Below are 24,664 nucleotides of genomic sequence, written 5' to 3' on the forward strand. Positions count from 1 at the left end.
CATGGTTGTCTAAGTTGACTCACTCAGTCAGATACACTTGTCACTCAGTCTATGAATCATTTACACACTTCCTCTGACCCCTGCTATGACCAAATATGCACACAGCATGTCAGCACACAGGTGACACTGACAACACTCACCCCCACCCTTCCATGACACTGAGACAATGTATGACAATCTATGCCCTTTTCACTGCCAGCTTTCTGTGGAGGCATACCACCTGCATGTGTCCGCTCACCTGGCCATGCCCACAAGCCAGCACTGGGACTGTCATTATGCCATGTGTGCATACTCTCTCCATGATGTGTCCTTCTGGGGTGTACAGAGAGTAACACAAGGTGACTGTTGATATTAGGATGTAGCATTTGCTACGCTGGGGCGCCTCCCTCATTGGTATTTCATGTAGAGCGCCGTCACATTCGTCACGTTTCATAAACCTCCTTATTATTCACTGGCGGGGAGTAATTTTGTTCTGCCGCTCGCAGTTGTGAAAGTGAGATAGCAGGTGAGAGGGAGGGGTGACACTCTGAAATCCTTCTAATAATCATTTTCTCTCTTCCTCATACATGGAAGTTGTTTATCAGAAAAGCAGGTGGTTGAGTGCCACTCACCTCCCTCCGCAGACCAAACACACGCTGAATCCTCGGGGTGATCATCTGTGAATCCCCACCCAGTTTCAGCACCTACGTTCAGGCTCTCGAGATAATCAGTGAGCTTTCTGGAGATTAGGCAAACAGAGTTGTCAGAGGAGTGACATACAGTCACGCCTAAGGGAAACATGGACTGGCAAAGGAAAGTAATTCATCAGTGGGTTCATGAACCAAGCAGTATTGCTCAGGTCCCATGATGCTCTGGATGCCACAAGGAGCCGAGACTTTGCTCCTGTCGTCGCTTACAGCACCAATGAATTGCTGAAGTGCACACCATATGCAGTAGGCAGCTCTCCTCACACACGTCCTTGTATATCTTTGTTTAGCTGCGGAACGTGCCCATAAAGCCCAGCATAGCAGTGAGGGTTTTACACCAAGCAGGTGGCCATGTTGTACTCAGCCAGAAAGCATTAAAAACAGCCTGCCCCCGGCAGCTGCCTGGCCATAAAACACATTTATACCATGATGTCCGTGCCTGTCCCTAAAGTGTGCTTCAGACTATGAGGCCAAAAAAGTAGAATCTTGTACATTAGATAAACTTGAGTCAACTCCAAAGCAAGAAAAACAACAAACTTGACCTTTATAACAGAAAGAGTTCTTTTCCTGTATGGGCTGGAGCTGTAGAACTTTACTCCATGTAGACTTCTATACGACAGGGTATACAAGCCTACAGTACAAAAAAAAAAAAAAAAAAAAAACTTCTCTTCAAACTTTCTGTGTGACTTTTCTTTTACCCCTCTTTTATTTTCAGAGAGATTCTTTGTTCCTGGAGCCTGGGCCTCCTCCCTTTCTTACTCTGTAAAGTGCCAGTGAAGTTGTCCCTAAGGCGGTGGAAGCGCTGGAGCATAAAGTGTGCCACAAGGTGGACTGGCGTATTAATGGAGTCTGGTTAGAGCGGCTGACCTGTGAAGCAGTACGGTCAGCTGCTAGGTGAGCATGCCGTTGCTGTAAATCCCAAACAGGCGTTCCCTGTCGCTCTCTTTCTTTCTCTCTCTCTCTCTTTCTCTCGTCACGCCTATCAGCCACTACTTCCCCTCTATTCTGCAGCCCCCGCACCACCGCTAACAGAATGTCAAGTCAAGCTTTGTTACAGAGGGCTGACAGAGTGGTCAATAGCATTTGGATGTTCCAGGTTAAGGTTGTAATTGCCCCTGTTTTCACCCTCCTTTCAGCAGGTAATGGCAAATAAAGAATAATTCAGCTTTAAGGATTACATTTATGTTCCCAGGCGGAGTCAAGATGCTGCTGCGTTAGATTTATGACCAACATGAAGCTGGTGACTAATGTTATAGCCCGCTGGGATGCTATGATCTCTCTGTACCATGGATTTGTGGCCCTGTGAGTTTTAACCTTTAAGCTGCCAGCATTCACTACAGCTGACTGAGTTCAGAAACCTTAAAGTTTAAGGGATGAAGAAAACATTATGTACTCTACCATAAAAAGCTTGTGTCTCACTAATTAATGTATATTAAATTGGTGAGGACTAATTAAAAAGCTTTTTCTTTAATATGTTTTGTAAAATCCCTCTTCAGCAGAACTAATTACTTGTATAGAGACAAAATGAATGTATTGATCAAAAAGAATATGAGCGTAAATACAACTTTGTAGTTCTGTCACGATTTTTTTCCCTGACAGACTGCCTCAGGTCACCTCTATGCATGTTATGTATCAGTCCCTGCACCCGTGTCTAAACCCACCTTGCAGAATTTGCTTTCAATAATGTATAAAAGGGGGCACAGACTTGCATGTATTGTCAGTACGAGGACATGATCCCTGACATCTGGAGCCCGCACAAGGCTCATACTGAATGATAATGGCCTCTCCCCCTTTTGATGAATTATTAAATTCAAATTGTTTTGCAAACAAAACATATTTGTTAACACAATGAAATCTGGGGTGAAAGCTGGAGCTTCATCAATATTTAATTTTCACTGTAGACAGCACTATAGCCTTTGGCCAGTTTCTGGTACATAATTAATGAAAGGACAATAGAACTAACAATACATATAAAACAACTGCCACTGTCATATTAGTACAGGTTTTAACACTGCAAACACTTGTACTTGCTACTTTGAGACTGTGTTTGTGCATTTATGTTTGATACACGCTGATGAGTTGAGATCTACAAATGAAAAAAACTTTCCAAATGACAGAGTACTAGAAAAATGTGTTGCTTTGTGCTCTGCTGAGACACTAAAACACTAAAAATAGCCCTTAATTATCATTCACTAAACCATCTATTGTTTTACTGTTGATCTTTAGGCTGTTTGATTGACTGAATGTCAATGTCAGACTGCAGTTATGGTGATGGGTCTGTGATTGGGGTGATTAATATTTGATTTCCTGTTGAAAAGTTGCCCAACACCCCCTACTGATTTCTTTTACTCTCTTTCCTTCTGACTCTAGCATTAGAGTGAGGGAATAGGAAGTTGGCACAGTGAATATCAAGTGGCTGATTGGGGCTGTCACAGTGGACCCCAGTGGACCCTGGTTGCCAGATGTGCTTGTCCATTGGTGTCAGCAGCAGGATTTGTCTCTTGGGTTTGTGAGAGTTTGTCGGTGTGGACAGACGGTGCGGAGGAGGTTGCCGAGCAGAGTGCTGTCCCTCACTAGTGCCTGCCACTCATACTGTCTTTTTCTCTATTCATCACTGTCAGTAGACTGTGGATGCTGGTGTCTGATGACTACACCTATTCTACAGAGGCATCTCATGCCACATGTTCCACCTGAAATAAATCTCCTATAACACACACCTTTGACTGACATTCTTCAATGAGTTATTTTGTAATGATATCGTAAACATTTTCCTCCGTCTTGAATGGTTTGTCCCTCATGGATATATCCCACAGGACCATGTGGGTCGATAAATGCATGCAGCTCAGGAATTAGAGGAAGGACATCTTTTGTGCTATTGATTGCGCTTGTTGTGGGATGCTGTTCAAATGTGATGCAGTGTGTGAGACATTCATAATAAGATTTAGTACTGAGAGGGTGAAGCCTTGAGCTTTTTTTTTTTTTTCATCTTTACTCTGCCCCGTAACTCTGTTTTACCTGTGGGTAATGAATAGAAGTGCTATGTTATGAAGTGAGGAGGAGCAGTTTGCTGCTGCATTTGAGGGGACCTTTCTACATTTGGTTGTGTGTTTCAGACCTTGGAGAGCTCATTTAAACCCTACTTTATTGTTTCCAGCAGCACCACTCTGGAGCACTGAGGTGGTGCTTGTTGCTATGGAGGACACAAGAAAGTGATGTGGTGGTGCAGACAGGACATGGAGAGGGAATATGTGTGTGCAGTATAAATGATTGTGTGCATGGTCTGTGTTTTTGTATATGTGTCAGTGAAGGTGTCTGTGTTAAGTGCTTGCTCTATGTGTTAAATCATCTCTGCACCAAGGTTCATGAAGTGTGTGTGTGTGTGTGTGTGTGTGTTGCATGTGTTTTGAGGCAGCCAGCAGAGCACGGGGAACATCTGCACACAGTGGCACAGGCCTTCTGCCTTTACACACGGCTCCTGCCGAGCAACGCTTCACGGCTTAGCAGGCTGTGACCTCCCAGAGGCTCCAGGGGAGCTCTTCCTCTTAAAAGCCAGCTGTGCCTCATGCTTTCTGCCTGCCAAATATTCCACAGTCCAGCTGTTCACCTGAGAAGCATGGAGCACAGCCCCCTTACTTTTTCCCTTTTGTATTTTTGGAGAGCCATTGCACAGTTTAAGAGAGCATAGAGTATAGCACCTGTGAAGCTTTTGTTGTTACTGCCAAAGCAACAAAGTTGGCCTCTTACTTTATGTTCAAAGCTGTACAGTTTAAGATTTTCATGCATACGCAGTCTAACATTAAATGCAGTGTCACAGATTTATTTTGATAAAATACAAGATTTTCTTATTCTTCCTAGGTTCTTACTCTTTGTAACAGTACATGAGATTAGTTTAATATTTAAATGTTTAATCAGTCTCACTGTTTTCATGATACTTGAGTCCACTTGAGTCATTTTACCCATGTTAATCCTATACATACAAATAGATTACCTTTAAGAAGCTCATGTTCTTAATGAGATGGAGGTGTTTACACATGTGCTGGGGAGAGTAACTGAGTAAACTAAATATTGTGCTATGGTTTGGTGAATGACATTTTGCTGTACTGGAGAACCTGATTAAAAGATATACTTGGAGCATTAACATTTAGCCATATAAACTGAGTTTTCCTAAGCCTGATGTCTCTTTTGCTGAAGGTTCTCTTGTAGTTACTGTCTTGACTAAATCACCATCTCATTTTTTTTGACAATGCAAATCAATGTGATGAATAAGATATATCTGCAGTCGAAAAATATTTTAAATGTGGTGTTGATTGACACCCATTTAATGATGTGGATTTTTTTTTTAAAATTTCATTTGCATGAAATGTTAGCACATTATGGATAAGCACTGACATGAATCTTCTTAAGACATTTGCCTAAAAATAGTTGCTGGTTTTGAGGACAGAATAATTTGCATTCAAATACATTCTGACTAATTTGAAGTAGTACACTACAGGAAAGAAACACTTTACATGCAGCAGTGGAATTTAAGTCTGAAGTGCCTGTGACAAGTGTCTTCTTTAAAAATGCCTATAGGGCAATAAGTGCTAATATGTCAGTCATAAAACAGAGTAAGGACTGTGGGACATGGCAAAATTTTTTTGTTTTAACAAGGTGCTGCTGGCACTTTCTGTAAAGCATGTGTGAACTGAGTGAGGGAAGTTGGCATAAATATATATACAGTGGATATAAAAAATCTACACACCCCAATTCAAATGCCAGGTTTTCGTGATGTAAAAAAATGACAGAAAGATAAATAATTTCACAATTTTTTCCACCTTTAATGTGACCTACAGTATAACCTGTACAATGTCATTGAAAAACAAACTGAAACCTTTAAAGGGGAAAAATATAAAATAAAAAACTTAAAATAACCTGGTTGGATAAATATGCACACCCTTTTGCTGGCACACCCTTTTGACCCTTTTGGAGCCTATCAGCGTGGCACATCTTGATGTGGCAATATTTGCCCACTCATCTCAGCAAAACCGCTCCAAATCTGACAGATTGCGAGGGCATCTCCTGTGCACAGCCCTCTTCAGATCACCCCACAGATGTTCGATGGGATTCAGGTCTGGAATCTGGCTGGGCCATTCCAAAGCCTCAGTCTTATTCTGGTGAAGCCATTCTTTTGTTGATTTAGATGTGTGATTTGGGTCATTGTCGTGCTGAAAGATGAAGTTCCTCTTCATCTTAAGCTTTCTAACAGAAGGTCGAAGGTTTTGTGCCAACACTGACTGGTATTTGGAACTGTTCATAATTCCCTCCACCCTGACTAAGGCCCCAGTTCCAGCTGAAGAAAAACAGCTCCAAAGCATGATGCTGCCACCACCATGATTCACTGTAGGTATGGTGTTATTTTGGTGATGTGCAGTGTTGTTTTTGCGCCAAATATACCTTTTGGAATTATGTCCAAAAAGTTCAACCTTGGTTTCGTCAGACCTTAACACATTTTCCCACATGCGTTTGGGAGAGTTCAGATGTCTTTTCGCAAAATTAAGCCTGGCTTGGATGTTTTTCTTTGTAAGATAAGGCTTCCGTCTTGCCACCTACCCCATAGCCCAGACATATGAAGAAGATGGGAGATTGTTGTCACATGTACTACACAGCCAGTACTTGCCAGAAATTCCTGCAGCTCCTTCAGTGTTGCTGTTGGCCTCTTGGCAGCCTCCCTGACTAGTTTTCTTCTCGTCTTATCATCAACTTTGGACGGACGTCCTGTTCTTGGTAATGTCACTGTTGTGCCATATTTTCTCCACTTCATGATGACAGTCTTCACTGTGTTCCATGGTATATTTAATTCCTTGGAAATTCTTTTGTAGCCTTCACCTGACCGATATCTTTGAATAATGAGATCCCTCTGATGCTTTGGAAGCTCTCTGCAGACCATGGCTTGTGCTGGAAGATGTGGCTACAAAAATGTCAGAAAAATCCTACTAGAACAGCTGAACTTTATTTGGGGTTGATCAGAGGCACTTTAATTGGTGACAGGTGTGTGCTGACTCCAGTTTAGCATGAGTTCGAATGTAATTGGTTAAAGTCTGGACACAGCCACATCCCCAGTTATAAAAGGGTGTGCACACTTATGTAACCACATTATCTCAGTTGTTTATTTTTACTTCACCTCCCTAAAAGATTTCTGTTTGTTTTTCAATTGCGTTGTACAGGTTATAGGTCACATGAAAGGAAAAAGTTGTGAAATTATTTATCTTATCTTAATTTTTTTACATCACGAAAACCTGTCATTTGAACAGGGGTGTGTAGACTTTTTATAGCTGCTCTGTATATATATATATATATATATATACATATATATATAGACATATACATATATACATATATACATATATACATATATACATATATACATATATATATATATATATAGAGGCAACAAAGTTGTGTATATAATACACGCAGCACAACAATTATTGGCCCAATAGGTAAATTTGGTGATATGCTTCTGTCTGGCTGACTCACACTTTAACATGTACAATACCACCTGGATCTCCTAAAAAGCACTGCATACTTAGGATTACTTATTACCTTCTATGATGAGCTTATTAGGATGGAGCACTGTGTTCAGATGCTCAATCAGAAATTAAGTAGTGTAATGAAGCAAGACTGAGGTTAGGAAGACTGTTAGGAAGACTGCTTAGCCACCCAAGCAGGCAGCTCAACTGTGACGCCACACTTTCATCTCAGGGTGAAGGGAGAATGAAAGAGTAGATGAGAGAATAACCCTCACTGTTATCCATGAGATTGGAAGTTAAGAATTCCAGTCTCACAGTGATTGATGACTACCATGGCAATGATACATAGGGCGTCCCCATCCCTGTCCTATAATTTATGAGCAAACTCGTTTAATTTGTCCCTGGCTTAATTTGGCCCCGGTATATATGACATATGAATGTGTTCAGCAGTTATGGCTTGTATGCTCTAGTTTACCAGTAGGTTCTTTGGCATAGACACCTTCACTGTCATCTGTCCAATCTACATGACCTGACAATTAAGCTAATAAGTGAAAATGGCACCTTCCCAATGCAATTTTAATGAGCACCATGTTGAGTAGAGGATTCTGTTCATGAGGAATCATTAATAGGCTGCTTCTCATTCCTGCACTAAGGTAGCAATAGCAAATGCACTTAAAGGCTCACAATAATTGGTCCATGGTCTATAGTTAAACCAAGTGTAATTTCAGTCTTTCAATGTCAGTCCATGTTTTACTGTGAATTTGTAAGATTTATACATTTTTTCAGGTCTGCTGCCAGGCCAACTTTCATGGTTGTGCACATGCTTTGGATGTGTGTTCCACGTGATCTCTGGCAAAAAAAAAACTCACAATGTGCAAGTTTCCAAGCAGTGCAGGAGTGTGATAAAAACCTGACTTCATGGCTGTAACAACTACATACGCAACATAAGCAGAATTGAAAACAAAAATAAGGCTGACAGAAATAGTGAGTTAATATCAATGTTCAGTGAAAAAGAGTAGAGGAACTATATCACACAACAAATCCACACACATTGTCATTTGGTAACAAAATAATGTAACTTACTGCATCAGATTCTGTCTTCAGATAAGCAGGGGAGCCCTGATCACATTGTGCCTTCATTTCACCTAGCTGTGGCAAACAGTCCAATCAGTCACAGTCACTTGGTTATGTTTGAGAATGTGAACTGCACAAGGAAAGAGACCAAAAAATAAATAAATAAAAAGACTAACAACCATTTTGTGGAAGTTAATGGGGACCCAAATTAAAAATAAAGCTTAAAAAACAAACATGAGGCTTTTATAATCTTCAGCTAGACACACATTCAGTCCCTCACAGTCTACTTAAAGCTGAAGTTGGCAACATGTAGGGGCAGGCCATTATACCCTATTCAATGTAATACAGTCTATATTTTGTCAAGGTAAAGCAGGTAATCTCTTTATCATTGGGTTGGTGATTCAATCACAACTTTCTAGTCTACATGTCAAGTGTCTGTGAGCAAGAATGAAAACCCCAAAGTGACTCCAAGGATGTGTATGGCCCCGTGTGTGTGTGAATTGGTAAAAAAGAAACTTTATAGTGGTATAAAGAAGCACTATAGAACTATTTACATATATATTCAGTTACCACTTTCTTTAACTACGCATAGATAAGTAATGCAATGTAAATCAACACGCTTGCAATCCTACATTCTACCCTACAGTGTATTGAAATGTATTGCATTTTACTGAGAGGTGTCACATCATCATACACACCACAGATATACCTAGCAATATCATATTATTCTAAGGCATTCATTCTAAGATCTTACAAGAGATAATATTTTCTCTAACATCCTTAATCTCCCTGCTGTTATAAGCTGGGGACTCTGCATTGTTGGTGAGGCTGCCATTGTATGTAAAGGCTTACTAATAGACCCCAGTGGGGCATCATTCCTATTCCAGTCATGATGAAGCCATCCCATCTTTCTCTTGCTCGATTTTCATTTTTTCCCCCTTTCTTTCACTTTTCTCTCTTCTCTCTCTCACACTTGGTATTTTTCTCTTGGCTTTTCTCTGCTCTGCCTGTGGGCCTGTGAAATGTCTCTTTCTGAGGAGAAGGCCCCCTTATCCCTCTGGAAGCCATTAGAGAACCTTTATGAATATGTGCTGAAAGAGCGCTTTTTTCAGGGGTGGGGACTGAGTGGGTGGTTAGTTGAGGGGGATTTTTGTGCAATGCTATCATTTGCCTTGTAAACCACCCATGAATGGTGGATATCTGTGTCTTTTCAGAGCACTGTTTTATTTTGTGCCATTGTAATTTCTCTTTTAAGTCGTCGGTATTGAGTGACATTTGAGTGTAGTTCCTATGTGGGCTACATATTGTTCTTCCGGTACCAGTAAAGCTGTATTGTTTAAACATAGTTTTAAGATCACTTGGATTCATAAGCAATTACTCTCCTTATATTTTCCCAGTATCTTCCTTTAGTTCTCTGTCTTTCCTGCTGTTACTGGTGGTTTTATTTGGGGATAGTATTAAGTCTAACTTGGGGCACAACAGAGGGAATGCATTGTGTTGGTAAGTGCTGCTCAAAATAAGTGCATTTCTGAAAGGGGGGAGATGCAACAAGGCTCAATTTTCACAGCTTTTATGCATTCTGTCCCCATGAAATAAATATCACATATTTTAAAAGCTTGTATGTAAAATTGAGCAATGGTTAAATATGCAAGATGCTCTTGAAGAGATAGTGGCCAGGATGTACTAAGTGCACTACTTGCACTACTTGCAGTTATCTAGCCCTAAATCTGATTGGTTTGCCTATGTACTTCTACTGGTAAGCCCGTGGCACTTTGTGTCTGTATACAACCAGTGGCACTTTTTGTAAGTTCAGCCTACCGTGGGGTTCTTGGCCCCCTCGTTGATATGTATTCTACGGTAGCAGGATCTTATCCTGAACAGCTGTGAATCCAAGTTTAAAAATGAGAGAATGGAAGTGGAAAGTGGCAGCAGTTGTGGTTGCCCTCCACTTACGCAGCTCATTAATTGCAGAGAGGGTAACTGTTTTGAGGGCTACCTTATGGTTTGGGCTACAGGCCTACCCGGGTCAGAAGAGAGCTCCAGTGCTCATGAATCATAGTGATGGGAATAAGAGCCCAGCTGAGGTCCACAAGAGGGGAATAAGCATTGCCAAAAAGGCCTCATCTACAGCACTGAGGTGCTCTGGAGGGCCTGCAGACTCAACCAATCAGAGATCATTCTATCATAATTACACCCAGGGAGTCAGGATGCTGTGCTGGCCACACTTTACGGCACATGCCCCTTCCGTACATCCCTGCCTCCAATTCCTTTGTCAAGTGGTCTCACACTCTTTTCTATTCCCTCCAGCACCTTCAACAACATATTCCCTACCCTTCTGTCATTTTTGCCCATTTTCAGCTGTTGCTATCATTTGCAGTCCTCCACTTGCCCTCCATTTTGATCTCCCTAGCCACATCCTCTATTGCTGGGTACAGACTTGCACACAAATACAGTTGCACACTCACTCACATGCACCACACCATGTTGCAGATTGTGGGGAGAGGATAGATGAGAGGTGGACTGATGGTGTCTGTGGGGGAGAGAGGGGGGTATGTAGGGCACACTGTGTGGATAAAGTAATGATTTCTCCTTCACACCTCCCTTGCTAATTAGTGCAGGCTGTCTGGTGCCTTGAAGGGGGGCGGTGTCTAGGGAGCCCCGCTATTTGTCTTGAAGAATTACCGACAAGGAATCCGTGTCTCTCCTTAATCCCACAGACAGTGGATTGAATTCAGCATTTACCTGATTCCAGATAGATGTCAATTTGATTTAATGATTGTAATGATCATTTTCAAGCCTCTCTCTGCACCCATGCTGTAGGGGTGTGGCATAAACTGCAGCCCATTTCACGTCCCAAAGGAGACTCTCAGTACAGACTATATGTGTTTCTCCATGCCACAGCATCCTCCACACACATATGTCCACACTCTTTTCCTCAAAATTGTTGTTTCTCCACTCCTGCACAACTGGAGAGCTGTCAGCTCGTAGCGCTGTGTGACGTAGCAGGACTGACAGCAAGTGTGCAAATATAACATACATTTCAGAAAACACAAATCTATGTCTCGACCTCAGCCATACCTCGAGCCACCTAGTTTGAGGTCACAATGAAATTGGAAGAAATGTCTCCAGATGTTAAAATTTTAAACATTTTCCCTTATTACTTTGTGGATATAATTTCTAAAAAGGAAAATTGCAGGGGATGGAGAAACAGTTTACATTAACTATGTTGCTGATCAAGGAAGGAGAAATTGAGATGTGTGTGCACCATCTTAAACATATATATGTGATAGGTATTGCATGGGAATCCTATTAACATTATTTAGCCTGAGGTGGATCTCATCTCAGTAGCAGCTGCATCTGGCAAGCCTGCCATGGCATGAAAAAGAAGCCAATCATTAACGTCTGCCAGAAAAAAAAAGAAGTACTATGTTTCCCTGGTAGTACTTCTCAGTAATGATGTCCATTTCCCTGCATTCTGTACTTTTCCCCACTGGGCTAATAAACTTCAATGATTTCAATGAGTTTACTGCGTTCTTATTCTCAATCTTGTATTAATGGACAGTAATGCAACCCAGTAATGGAGAATTAAATTCAAATAAGATTGGATAAAGCAGAGGTTTAACAAAAACACATGGTTATAATGTCTGTCAGCAGAATACGTAGGAAAGTATAAAAAACTGTGTAACGTGAAAGAGCCGGGTGATCACCAAGTCATCCGAGTACGGTCTAGTATGACTTCAAGTTTCCATAATATGTCACACTGCCACAATGGGGTGAATTTATGTGTTTTTACAGTAACAATAAATTCAAAACAAATCTAGGCAAAGCCTATGCAGCTTCGAAATCCATGAAAGTTTTATTTTTGTTCAACGTTTTGAAATTGTTTTATAGAGAGATGCTTTTTGGAACCTGTAGTTTATTGTGTTAAGACATTTCTATTATACTGTTCCCCTCTTTATATCAATAAGGATAATTTAAGTGCTACAAACATTTCTCAGCAATGCAATCCAATAGCCGCAAACACAGCCCATAATGTCCAAACAAAACCTTTTTAGAACAGTTTCAGCAAAAACGTTATAACATTCCTATAAGGTTTGATTTATTGTAGGCTGTTGAATTACACTGAATTACTTTTAACTATAATAAGTGTACCTAATAAACTGGCAGCTGAGAGTACACCATGGTAATGTATAAAAAATATATTATGTACTTTATGATTTGTTTTAATTGAAAAGGGTATGTCCTTAGGTTTATTGCAAGATCAGTGCACTTGACTTCAAATAGGTTAAAATAGCAGGGAAAGGATTTGTTTGCTAGTTAACAGAGATAATTGGTAAACTACTCAAACTAGTGATATACAGCTTTCTCTCCCTAATAAATTCTTTCTGCATGCAATCAAAAACAAGGTTGCATTGTGTTTGTAATGGTGTCAGCTGAGATTTAAAATGTCAGTTCGTCTTTATTTGTAAGTCAATTTAAACTGTAAACTATCATGAATTGTTAATGTAGTTCTGTACAAGAATGTGTAGACATATGCACACAGAAGGTCTGCCAGGCCAAGATGTTTCCCTCTGTCACACTTATGTAAAGGCTACACACTGTGCTGAGAATAGGACCCATTTCCACAGAAGATGTGCCACTGAGCATATACCCCTCTGTGAAGCAGCAGTGAGGCTGTGGTGTATAAATGCCCCTGTGCCAGTGCCACATAAAATGGCTGAGACAGGCCTGGGCTAAGAGGCTTTGCCAAAGCTCTGGCTTACCAGTCTCACAGGTGTTAATGTGCACTCTGTCTGCCACCCTCACTGAGAAGATTGGGCACAACACTCAATTTCAACAGCCCTATGTCTGGCACAAAAGTTACCACCTCCAGCCTGTTCTACTGTTTTTTTTAGGTGACTTGAGAGATTTGACCCATCTCAATGACAGACATGGCAGGAGAAGGTAATGGCAAGAATTGTTAAGTTTTGGTTTGTAAAACAGCAGCTCCACCTAAAAAAAGAGGAGTGGAGAGGATTTGTTCCTGTGCCCATGGTAAGTGTAAAACAATTCCTTTGGAGATCAACATTTAAAAGCAGAGATGGGTTGAAAGAATTTATGGTCCCTTTGTGTTTTGTATTTTCATTTTTGACTGAAGGAAGTACAGGAATCCAAACACTGACTATAATTTATTTTTGTTTGTTTGTTTTGGTCATACAACACTTCTCAACACAAAATCCTGGGACAGCCTCTGATTATTAGTATTTTCCTTTTTATTGGTCTCTGAAATCTCTTAAATCCCAACATCTATACAGCTTTCACCACATCTCTTTTTGTCTTTTTCAGGTATCAACATCTTGTGTACTTACTATTGCTCTCCCTCTATATCACAGTGTATTTTGCTTGGGGGCTTTTTCTTTACTGTGAGAAGATGCTTGGAAACACAATTCACATTGCTAGCATCCTCTGGGCTGTAGTCTGTGTGCATAATGTGTGATTTTTCAGGAAAGTGAAAGGTCCAGCTCTATTGAGGAAGCATCACATGATGAACAGCTTTTTTGGGATGACACCACAACTGAAGATACAGGGGTTTTTTTTCTTATTTTAAAAATATCCTCTTGTCCTGTCAAAGTTCACATTATTGCAGACAGTTTTTCTGAAACCTTGGGCTGAGGGAATTGCATCAGACTTACATCATAGAAAGCTACAAACAGTGTCCAGTGTTGTATAATTTGTTTTAATTGCAGTATTGTCAGAAAGTAAAACAAAAGTGAGGCAAATTGTTTCCATATCATGCTCTGCAATCATAGTTATCTTATGAGTAATTTGAGATCAGTTATTTAAATGGAATGATAATTAGTAATCTAAAATGAGGTGTGATTAAATTGCATTCAATGTAAATACTGAAATCCTTGTTTTATAAAGCATATTTTCACATCTTGTATACAAGATTGCATTTGTACCCACTTCTGTTTCCACACTTATCTACACAGAACATCTCAGTACACTACATGTCAGGATGCTTATTTAAATGTTGTTAAGCCTCTGGGTTCTGCCTTTGGAGGGTGAGTTTCAGGAGGGGAAGAGTGAAATCCCTCCTGTGTCTTGGTGGAATTGTGGGCATGAGCAGACTGGATTTCAGCTCAATAGAAGCTGTAATTAGTTGTAATTTACGGGGCAACTCCTCCCCAGCGACCCCACTGTGCAGAGTCCCCTGGCCACTTGGAAAGCCCATGTTTTCTTGCACAGTGCATGGCACTCAAATGAACCACAACACTGCCATAATGGCTTGCTCCCCACTGATTTGCCCACCTTGTGTAAGGTAGCTGAAAGTCACTTCCTGTGATGCTCAGTAGAGCGTATGCACAGCTATTTCCATCTATTAAGATGTGAAGGAGCAAGAGGGCTCAGAGCCACCATAAACACATCAATAATAGAAGCAATTGGAATGACTGGCAAAGTTGGTGGTAATGTGAAGATGTTATTGCTTGATGTGTTTGCAACTGACAATGTGTTTTTAGATCTAATGATGCATTTGCATGTAATTCTCTGTGCTTATTATTGTTCTGAAATCAGTCCAGATGCAATTTGAGCGCATCAATTTAGAGTCCAATGTTACTCAAGCAACTAATGGACTCTCAGGCAAAATGAAAATTGCTTCCTAATGATCTGACTAAGCTTGATGGGTGAATCTAAATTGATTAGTCTAGTAACATAAATGTAATATGGAATTAGCCTTTCAGAAGTGTGATCATATTTTTCTGGTACTTGCTGACCTTATTAGATTCTAGCATTTTAGTGATTTACTGATATCTATTTCTTTGCAATGTATACACCCCAGACCTTTTTCCCCCTTCCTCATTCTGTTTATTAGAAAATATATTGATCTTTCCATAAATATGTGTTGTCATAGCTGTAATGAACTGAAAGTGGTATAAATAGGATGTTAAAAGGCACATAAGTGTTTCTGTGGGTAATGATCCTCAGTAGTCATTTCCTTGCTACATTGTTTTCAAGATTTAAAAGTAACAATGGAAACTATTTTTTATATAGCACTTACCTAAATTTATACATTAAACATTTTGCAAGATACAAGATACAAGAAAATCAGCAATTAAAAAAGCAATATAAAATGAGAAGCTATTGCCGTAAAACAAATGCACACAAGCTTGCATGTTTCATATATGTAGTGTATATGGTAAAATTTCATTGAATAGTTTATGCCAGGATGCTGGGTGACTAAGCTAAGGTGGCTGCAACGGGCTGTGATGCATCACAAGGATGACTCTAAGATGACAATATTATTGACCTAAAACTATTGTTAGAAGAAGTATGCAGTATGCTTTTTCTTTTTCTTTAAACCCAGTGTTAAAAAAAGAAAACAATAAGGGAAAAAAAAAAAACTAAAAAGAGAATAATTTGAGTTACTTCTACAGACGAGTCCGTGTATTGTCACGTCACATTACATCACATTGTCTGTGAGGGGTAAAAACGAACCCTCAGTAGTTCTTGTCATAAATGCTCTTTTTTTTTTTTTTCTTTTAACCCGACCCCCACTATAATTCACTAGTCAACAACACCATTTTAGGAAAAGTTGTTAATTGAGATGTATATGGCTTTTATTTTAACAGAGTTACAGGCATTTGAAAGCAGGAGGGGGGTAAAAATTACCCCTTGGCGGATCTAGTGTTAAGTTAGTCCATCTATCACACTAAGCATTTTATTCCATTATTATCCTCTGTTCAGTAAATGCCATCTTGAATGCTCTCCTTGTTGGTGCATTCAAGGATGCCCAAAAAAGTGAGTGATGTAGACAGCAACGTGAACACTTGTTCTAAAGTGATCACTGTTTATCACTACAATTACTGTCCCTCTACATGACATGCAAAAGCTATATTCAAAGGTACACAAAGCTTTAAACCTCTATGAATTGTCTTCATTGGAAATTAAGGAAATGTGAAAAGGAGGAGGAAATTGTAGTAAAACAACGACACTACACTACATTAAATGACAAAAAATCTCGCAAAAAAATCCCTCAAAAACGCCTCCATAAAAACCTCCTAAACATTCATTTTGAAACTGGGCCAAACTCAAAATAAAATGTGTCATGTAAATATACATTGTGATGCATAACAAAGATGGAGCCATTATCAGAAATGTGAGTGATGTCACAAACACTTGAGAAATATTTTAAGATCTCACAGAAAATAAAGAAACATGATTTTAACTGTTAACAGAATTTACATGTTCTCTCATTTATGTAAAATATAGCTGCATACTGTACGATCTGCAATACACTTATTTTAGTTGTTAAGGAATCAGTGAGACAACAACAAATTTTAATATTGATTACAGCAAGGAAACCACTCGCATATATCTATCTGACATTTAAACAACCTCAGGATCCCCTCGCTGGACTCCAGCTCCTATGCTCATAACTCAAACATTCTGCTGATGATACTATCCAGATGGTTGTCACTAGAGAGGACAAGAAATAAAGAAAGTATAGAGGGCATGAGTAAAGACAAGAAAAGCACAACAGGGACCATAACGGTTGGACTCAAATGTTACATGACATCCTCCATATGAAGAACTGAGGGATACTTGAATGCTGGGAGGATCTGGCAGCTAGAGCAGAGCGTGACAAGCGTTCATCACCCCACTCTGCCTCCTTTTCCCCTTCGCCTGCTCATCCTCCACTCTGCTCTCAACCCTTTACAGCAGCTCACCTCTGTGAGGATGAATAATGAATGTGACTAGACACATGGGTCAGAGGTGACGTGTCTGTGAGGGAGCAAATTCCTCCTTGATTAGTACATAAAAAGCCAGGCCCATCTGCCTCTTTTCTGGGATTTGACAGGGGTCTGGCCAGGAATGCCAGGAGCCCAGAGACACAGGAGAAGCAATGAGGCCTGGACACCAGGAGGAGGGTGGTAGTCCTCTGCGCCAAGCAAGGAGAGGCCCACAGCAGGGAGGCTCACTTTATCACCACCTCACATCATGCAGACTTTGCAGCGGCGTAATGTGCAAAGCTTGAACTTGCCTTTAGGCATGTTAGTTTTGCTCAGTGTATACAAATCAGGCTATCAACCATTAAATGGCAAGAACAGCACTAACTGTTTTGTATTAACTCATAAAACTTAAAAGTAATATGAAGTGTTTTAGGCTATCATTGCAAAGGAATACATCTCTTTTATGAGGGAGTCATTAATATTTGAACACAGATATAATATTTCCATTCTTCAAGGACATATTTAAAAATATCTTTTTTCCTCCATTGTTACTTTACAGTAGGCATACAGTACTTGCGTCTACCTTGCTGTCCTGAGTACAAGCATTAAAGTTCCTTTCACACAGACGCCAGCTCTTGAACAGAGTGGACTACAGGCCAAAAGGAGAGCTGACCGCAGTCTGCCTTCTGTATGGCTTTTCAAACAATCTCACACAAAGGGCTTTTAGAAAGTTCAAGGCAATCTACAACACCACCAAGAATTTCTTGAAGCTCCTCACCTCAGATGCTGGGCATCATTGATCTTATTAGTCTTTAGAGAAGGATTAACAGTGGGAGTTCCTCTGTGGAGTTGTCCACTCATTTACACTGATGATCTGAGGCGCAGGGAGGTAAATTACCATACTGTATCCCATAGTAACAATGCAATATATACAGTCTATGCCCTAACAAGGCCACAGATAAGCAAATGTGTTGGGAGAGGAAAACATCGGGCAGGTTCACCTCGAGTAGAGAGAAAGAATATACCCTTCGGCAGTGGCTATAATTAATATGCTAAATTGAATTGCAATAATCGACTAGGGGACTGGCCTTGTGCTCGAGAGGTAGGATGATTAAAATGTTAGGCTCCACTGAAGGGGTGATTGGGACCCTGGTGAATTAAGGATTGGATATGATGGGAGACAATGTGGCTTCTATTTTTCATTAATTAGCCTCAGATCCATAAAACCCATGAAAGACTTCAATTGTGTATTACTCTAGCCTCTCAATTACATCCATTCATTAGCCCTGAATAGCCTCTACCAAAGCATTATAGCACATGCATATGAGAATAAAAGAGTGAATGATAGATTGAGTAGACTACCCTAATGCCACTGGGTCTAATCATTATATGTGGGGAGTTTATGAAAAATGTTGAGGTCTTTTGTCAAATGTCAAAAGGATGGATGTTACATGGCCGACATCCAACACAATATACATTTGTGAGGGAAGTAACATCATAAGTTTCTATTTAAAATCTCTGCAGTGGAATCCACACACAACTGTGTCCTTACAGACATTAATCAATATTAGCTTTTGAAGGTGCACAACCAAACCAGCAACTATAAGTGTCTTTCTGTAGTTTCCATGAGGCATTCAATCTCCAAATGAGTGACTAACCACAAATTCAGAGCAGGCTTTTATAGCTCAGTGATCATGTAAGAACAAATAGAGTGTAATTGCCTGCACAGGTGTACATGAAGACTCCCTCACAGTCTTTAGACATCCTTTTTTAAATTAGAATCTGTGAAAACAGATTGCATTTTTACCCCAGCTACAAAAGTAGATAGTCCTAAATCACTAGGATGGTCCTTATGAGATTTCAAACACTGCTCATGCAGACTTCATATGCAAAGAGCTTTTAAATGAATAAAAAGACTGAGTGCAGTGAGTCCTGTTGTAGCTGTCTGTTGATGTAATTCTCTATAGGGACAAAACTCAGTATGTGATTAAAATCTCCTTTGACATTTCTTTGTTGAAATGTCTTTGCATTGCTCCAACCCAGTACTGTTTTGTTTTTCTCCTAGAGCCAAAAAGCCAAGCCCAAGGATTTACAATGTTTTGTTTTGATGTACATTTCCTTAAGAAGATTACAAAAAAAAAAGCAGGAGTTGTCATATAGCCTGTGTTTGCAGCTTGTCTCCCTCTCTCTGTGCCTCACTGTATGTGTGTGTCTGCCTGTGGCTGCATACGCACAGAGATAGAAAGAGGTGTAGTGACAGCATGAGAGAGGTGCACAGTTGTGTAATGAAACCCATAATTACAGGGTGAGCGACGGGTATTGTTCACCCGATTGACAAGTCCCTTTCAGTCACGAGTGCAGTTTTCTGTCAAAGGCCTGTTTTTCTCTGTCCCTGCACCCCCTTCTCAGAAGGCCGTGCACCTTCTGCTGCAGCACAGGAATACAAAGGCATCACTCTCCCGGATAGGGAGTGTGTTTGGTGATAATGCATGATTTGCATTTAATTCTTGGATATGACAGGCTCCTTTATAGTACAGTAGAGCCTCAGGCCTAATTTACACTGTGTCCTTATCAGGTGCCATAATGCTTTGTTAAGGGACAAACACTGGGAGCATATGACATTTATCTGCATTATATGATAGTGATATAGCAAGTGTACACGTGTCTACACAATATAAACAGGCTAGTGTTTTGTAGGGGATACTGTAGTGAAGATGCACCTGTGTACACCTTGTTTGAATAAAAGTGCCTCTGTGGATGTTCATTCTTTTATGTGTCTATGTTTATAACTGAGTAGACTAAACTATAAAAGTAAAGAGTTATTTCCTCTTCCCCTGAAAGATGAAATCGTGTTCCAAATGTCAGACCTATTTCCACATTCTTTTTCTCAAGACCAGTCTGTGTGTTAGGTGTTTTTCATGGAAAGACATCTTCAAGTATCTGCACTTTAACTCCTTGTAATATTTTGAAAGGAAAACCTTGTATTGTAAACACAATATTGTTCATACTGGCTCCTTGTCCTTCAGTACAGCCCCTCCTGATAGTGTAAGCAATTTTATTGAACATGGCTATTTCTCTGACAAACAGGAGCATCTACATTGTCACATATCAGGTCAGTGCGTCTGGGTGTGCAATTCCTCAGATATTACACATTTTTAATTCCTCCTTACATGCCATTAGAGAATAATAGGAGCAATGGATGCTTACAATTGAGCCATATTGTCACTGAGCATAGGATTCTTGTGGGACATGGGCAGAAGATGGAGAAAAACACATGCCTAACCCTGGAGACAGCGAGATACAATCTGCTGTGCATACCTCAAGCTCATACTCTCCCTTCTCCCATATCAATGAACTCTGCCTGATTGTGGTACACACAGACAGTGTTAACCCATTGTAAAATGTGCCAGGTTTGATCTAGTATCATGCCTGCTCCCTGATGAGTGATTGAACACATATGGAGTATATCAGCATTCCCAATGAGACCCTGCCAGCCAGCCCACAGATATGCACTCCCTCTCAATTGCTGGGCCTCATCTGCCACCTGCACCTTTTTTAAAAATGAATTTGTCACATATCTGAGGCCAGGAAACTGCCCCATTGAGTGCCACCTCTATTTGAGCTCAACAATTTGAACACTATCAGAAGGGATGTGTCAAAAATGGCACAGTTTGAATTGCATGTGAACTGTTCACCATGTGCTATTGCTTGATTTTTGTGACAGGAGGACAATCCCTCAAGCAATGATATATATATATATATATATATATATATATATATATTTTTTTTTCTACTTCACAAGTCTTATTACCAGAGATGATTGGACATGTTGATCATGTTTCTTGTGTATGGCATGTCCCTTTGTCATGTCCTCCTGTCAACACAGCCTTATAGCAAATTAATTCCCTCAGGACCATAAGCCAGTTCTTGGTTAAATTCACTTTTTCCCTTTCACTAAAGTTCAAGCTCTCTAATATCTAAGGTCAGAAGAAAAATGGCTTGTCTATTGATACTGAAAGCCTGAACAGGAGTTTAGATGGAGGAGAGTTTCTTGGTGGGCAAGGATTTGGTGCAACAGGAATTCCCTTAGGAATCACAATTTGCCTCAGCATGCTCCGGCCGTTCATAGTTTAATAACTCAATAGATTACCTGCCTCACTTTCCAAGGACATTAAACCTAAAGTTCTCCTCAGGATCTAAAGGCCTTTTTGGATATCAGCTTTGCTCGATACTGCACACTTCATTTCCCATGCCATAGAGGCCCCTATATCTAATTATACCTCGTGGAGTTGTTTTAATTCCAGCTACTTTACAGTTATAGAAATTAGCTGCCAACGAGAAAAAGAAAGCAGCACATCAATGTAAAGAAGAAATGTCTTCTTCCTAAACATGAAGAAACCAAACCATGAACTGAAAACTCCAGAAACACCAGAAGTCTCAGTAACACAATTTAAACATATCTTAAAGTTACATTTGTTGACTGATTCAAAGATACATTTCCTTACAGGCTATATATTTCATTAGAAAACATAGAGAACATGAGAAATAGGCACTTATATTTCTGACGTGGTGGGTGGGGAGAAATTATTGATGCGCACTTGCTTTGTCAAAGGCAAGAAGGTCTTTGGAAGGTCTTTTTCAAGTGTGACACTCATTGCAGCAGACTATTTACCCATGCTTGTGCTTTTATTTATCACACGGTTCCACACTATGAATTATCTAATGTCTCATGGATTGTAAATTTCCCTAATGCAGTTCTGCGCCCTTCCTCTACACTTACCTACAAAGACAGGTATAAGCACACACAAGCACAAACTAGTCAGCCACAGACATACACAATCACAACACCCGTGATGTCACCCTTTGTAGGACTACTGCCTCATCTTTACTGAGTATTGAGGCAACAAAATGCCACAAAATGTGTTTGTGGGGCCTAAGTGATGAAAGCATCTGCCATACCAACCCCCGGCGTCCTTTTGAGGCCCTTGTGAAAGCAGTAAAAGCTGCTGTCACCAATCAATCAGTGAGAGTACCTCAATATTGTTTGCTAGCGCAGCTCATTAAGCAATGTTGCAGAACATGCTAACTTAATTTAAAGTGCGATTTACTGTGGCCTGGGCAGGAGAGAACCATTGTCCCAGAGCTCAACTCTGTGCCATGGTGGCTCTGGGTTGCTAAATTACAACTAAGAGCCACTGATAAATTGTCCTGTTCTCATCTAACCTACTTACCAGTTTCCAGATAGACAATAATGAAGAATCATTTGACACTGAAGTGGTGCACACTAAAGTTATTTGCTATCACACTATCAAGCCTGACTGTTTGCTGGAAAACCCACAGTGGCTAAGTTAGAAATGGAAGTAAATTGGTAACATGTAGAGACATGGATGACTTTCATTAACTAGGTAAGGCAGGTAAAGTAGCAGTATAAACTTCATTTCACAGTAAACGATGGACGGAGGCAAAAGCAATAAAGAACAAAATTAATTGCTCTATATTTCCACTCATTCTTAAAACGTCTTAAAAAAGACCTGCTTGCTTGCTGAAGAATAAAGCTGACAACAAACAGCAGATGAGCTTTTCACAACGTAAAAAGCCTCTGTACTGGATGATTAGCTTGAGCATTCTATAGATATTTACAAACAAAAGAAAAGAAATCCAACTGGCTGACAACTTAATTCCTCTCACATACTCACTCAGACACTCAGACACACACACACACACACACACACACTACAACACAACTGTGGAAGTGACACTGACACACTGACAGGCCTCCCACTGAGGACGAGGTCACACTGAAGCCCAGTGATCAGGGCTCTCAATGGGGTGCTTTGGGCTTCTTCCCAGGTACCTAATCCAGGGGCATCTCTCTAGCAAGTGCCTCTGGGGAGTAGTCACACTTTTAAAAGACGGAAATTAAGTGGAAAAATGTCTGCTCACTCACTGATGTAATTATCTGTCCTGGATTAACATCTGTTCACAAGCTCGAGTGCCAAATCCACTTCAATATGTGCCAGTACCTCATGGCAGTGCCGGGTATGTGTACCTGTGTCTACTTCCAAATGCTGTGTATCTTGGCACCAGCTGCAGCAACTTTTTCACTCTGACATCCTCCACCCATTCAACATCTGCGTATTTATGTGAACATCTTGGCTGTGGCCATTGAGAATACCATCGTTGTGACACCACCTAATCAGTTTTTCCAGTTTATCCAAGACACTGATGTCCAGGTTTTATTAGGCTATTGTACAAATTACTTGAGCTTTGCAAAGTCAAATATAAATGAAATATAATTATAACAATATTTCCAACATTATTTAACTTTAAATGACCTCATCATATTATCATATTTTTACTCACTAGGCACTCATATTTATTTCTTTGGTATTTTCTGCCTTCTGTCCTTTATTATAAAATTATTCAGAGCACTGACAAGTCCTTGCAGATTATTCTTTCCTGTTGGTAGGAAGCCTCTAGAAAGCTCATTAGCACGCTTCATTTTTCTATATCATGTGTATCAAAGTGAGCATCAGGGTGGGTGTTCACCCAGTGGCTCATTCCCACCTTTACAGCGCTGTGGTGGCTCAGGGCTCAGGTAACCTGTGTGTTCCAGAGAAACTGCTTGATATTCAGCTTGCAAACATGAGCTAATCTGTTATGCATCTGCATTTTTTACTTCTTTTTACTTTTCCACCTTTGTTAGAAGGGTCAACCTTCCCTTGTGCTGCTCTAAGTGTGAGCTAAATGAAGGATTTATTTGAGTTGTGGTTATTGGCATGCAACAACCAAAGGATCCCACCTATTTTACTGTTGAAATGTCATCCAATATAAATGGAAGAGATGTATTTTGGTGACCCTTGGGTATACATGGTAACTATTCCCGAGAATGTTATGCCCACTGGGAGCAAATTATAATTGAACTATACCATGGAAAAGAAAATTTGCAACTCCTCTTGTTAACTGGGCCCTAATTATCTTTACTCTTTAGTTATTCAAGCAGAGGGGATAAAGCCCTGTGTCCTCTCTATTAGATCAACTGTCTGGGGAGTTTTTTAGCTATAGGTTAATGAACTGCAGAATATTAGGCAGAATGCAATCACAGCTCAGCCAATATTACCAAGAATATGAAGAATTTTTCCAAGCATGTGCATCAAGGCTGGGGAAAGTTAGTTCCTAGGGGAGTGTATCCCTGTAGTTTCAGAAATGTATAATTAGCAACAATGCCATGGTGGTTTTCTCCTACTGAATGCTCAATATTTCAAATAATCTGTCCTTGCTGCCACACAAATGGCTCTGGCTGGCGGATATTATCAAGTACTCTCATTACAATGCATGACATGTTTTACAGAGCTCAGTCAGTATAAGATTTGCGTAGCCTTTGGCTTGTCAAATGATTCTATAATTGATTAGATTAATACTGATCAGTGCTAACATGAAGCACAGGGTGGACTGATGTCAGTGCAGAGCAGATAATTGGATATAGTGGGTTGGTGTGAATGCATTATCGGTGATTAAATGGTTTGAATAATGTTATTCAAGTAATAGAACAGTCCGACATGCTCATTTTCTAAAGGAATAACCTTTTTTTTTAATGTGATGGATAACTATATATACACAGTACACATACTGTATACACAGTATGAGGTATTTCTCATTAAAAATTACTTGTCAGATATATTGT

This window comes from Mastacembelus armatus, chromosome 10, assembly GCF_900324485.2.
Source record: "Mastacembelus armatus chromosome 10, fMasArm1.2, whole genome shotgun sequence".
NCBI classification, from domain to species: Eukaryota; Metazoa; Chordata; class Actinopteri; order Synbranchiformes; family Mastacembelidae; genus Mastacembelus; species Mastacembelus armatus.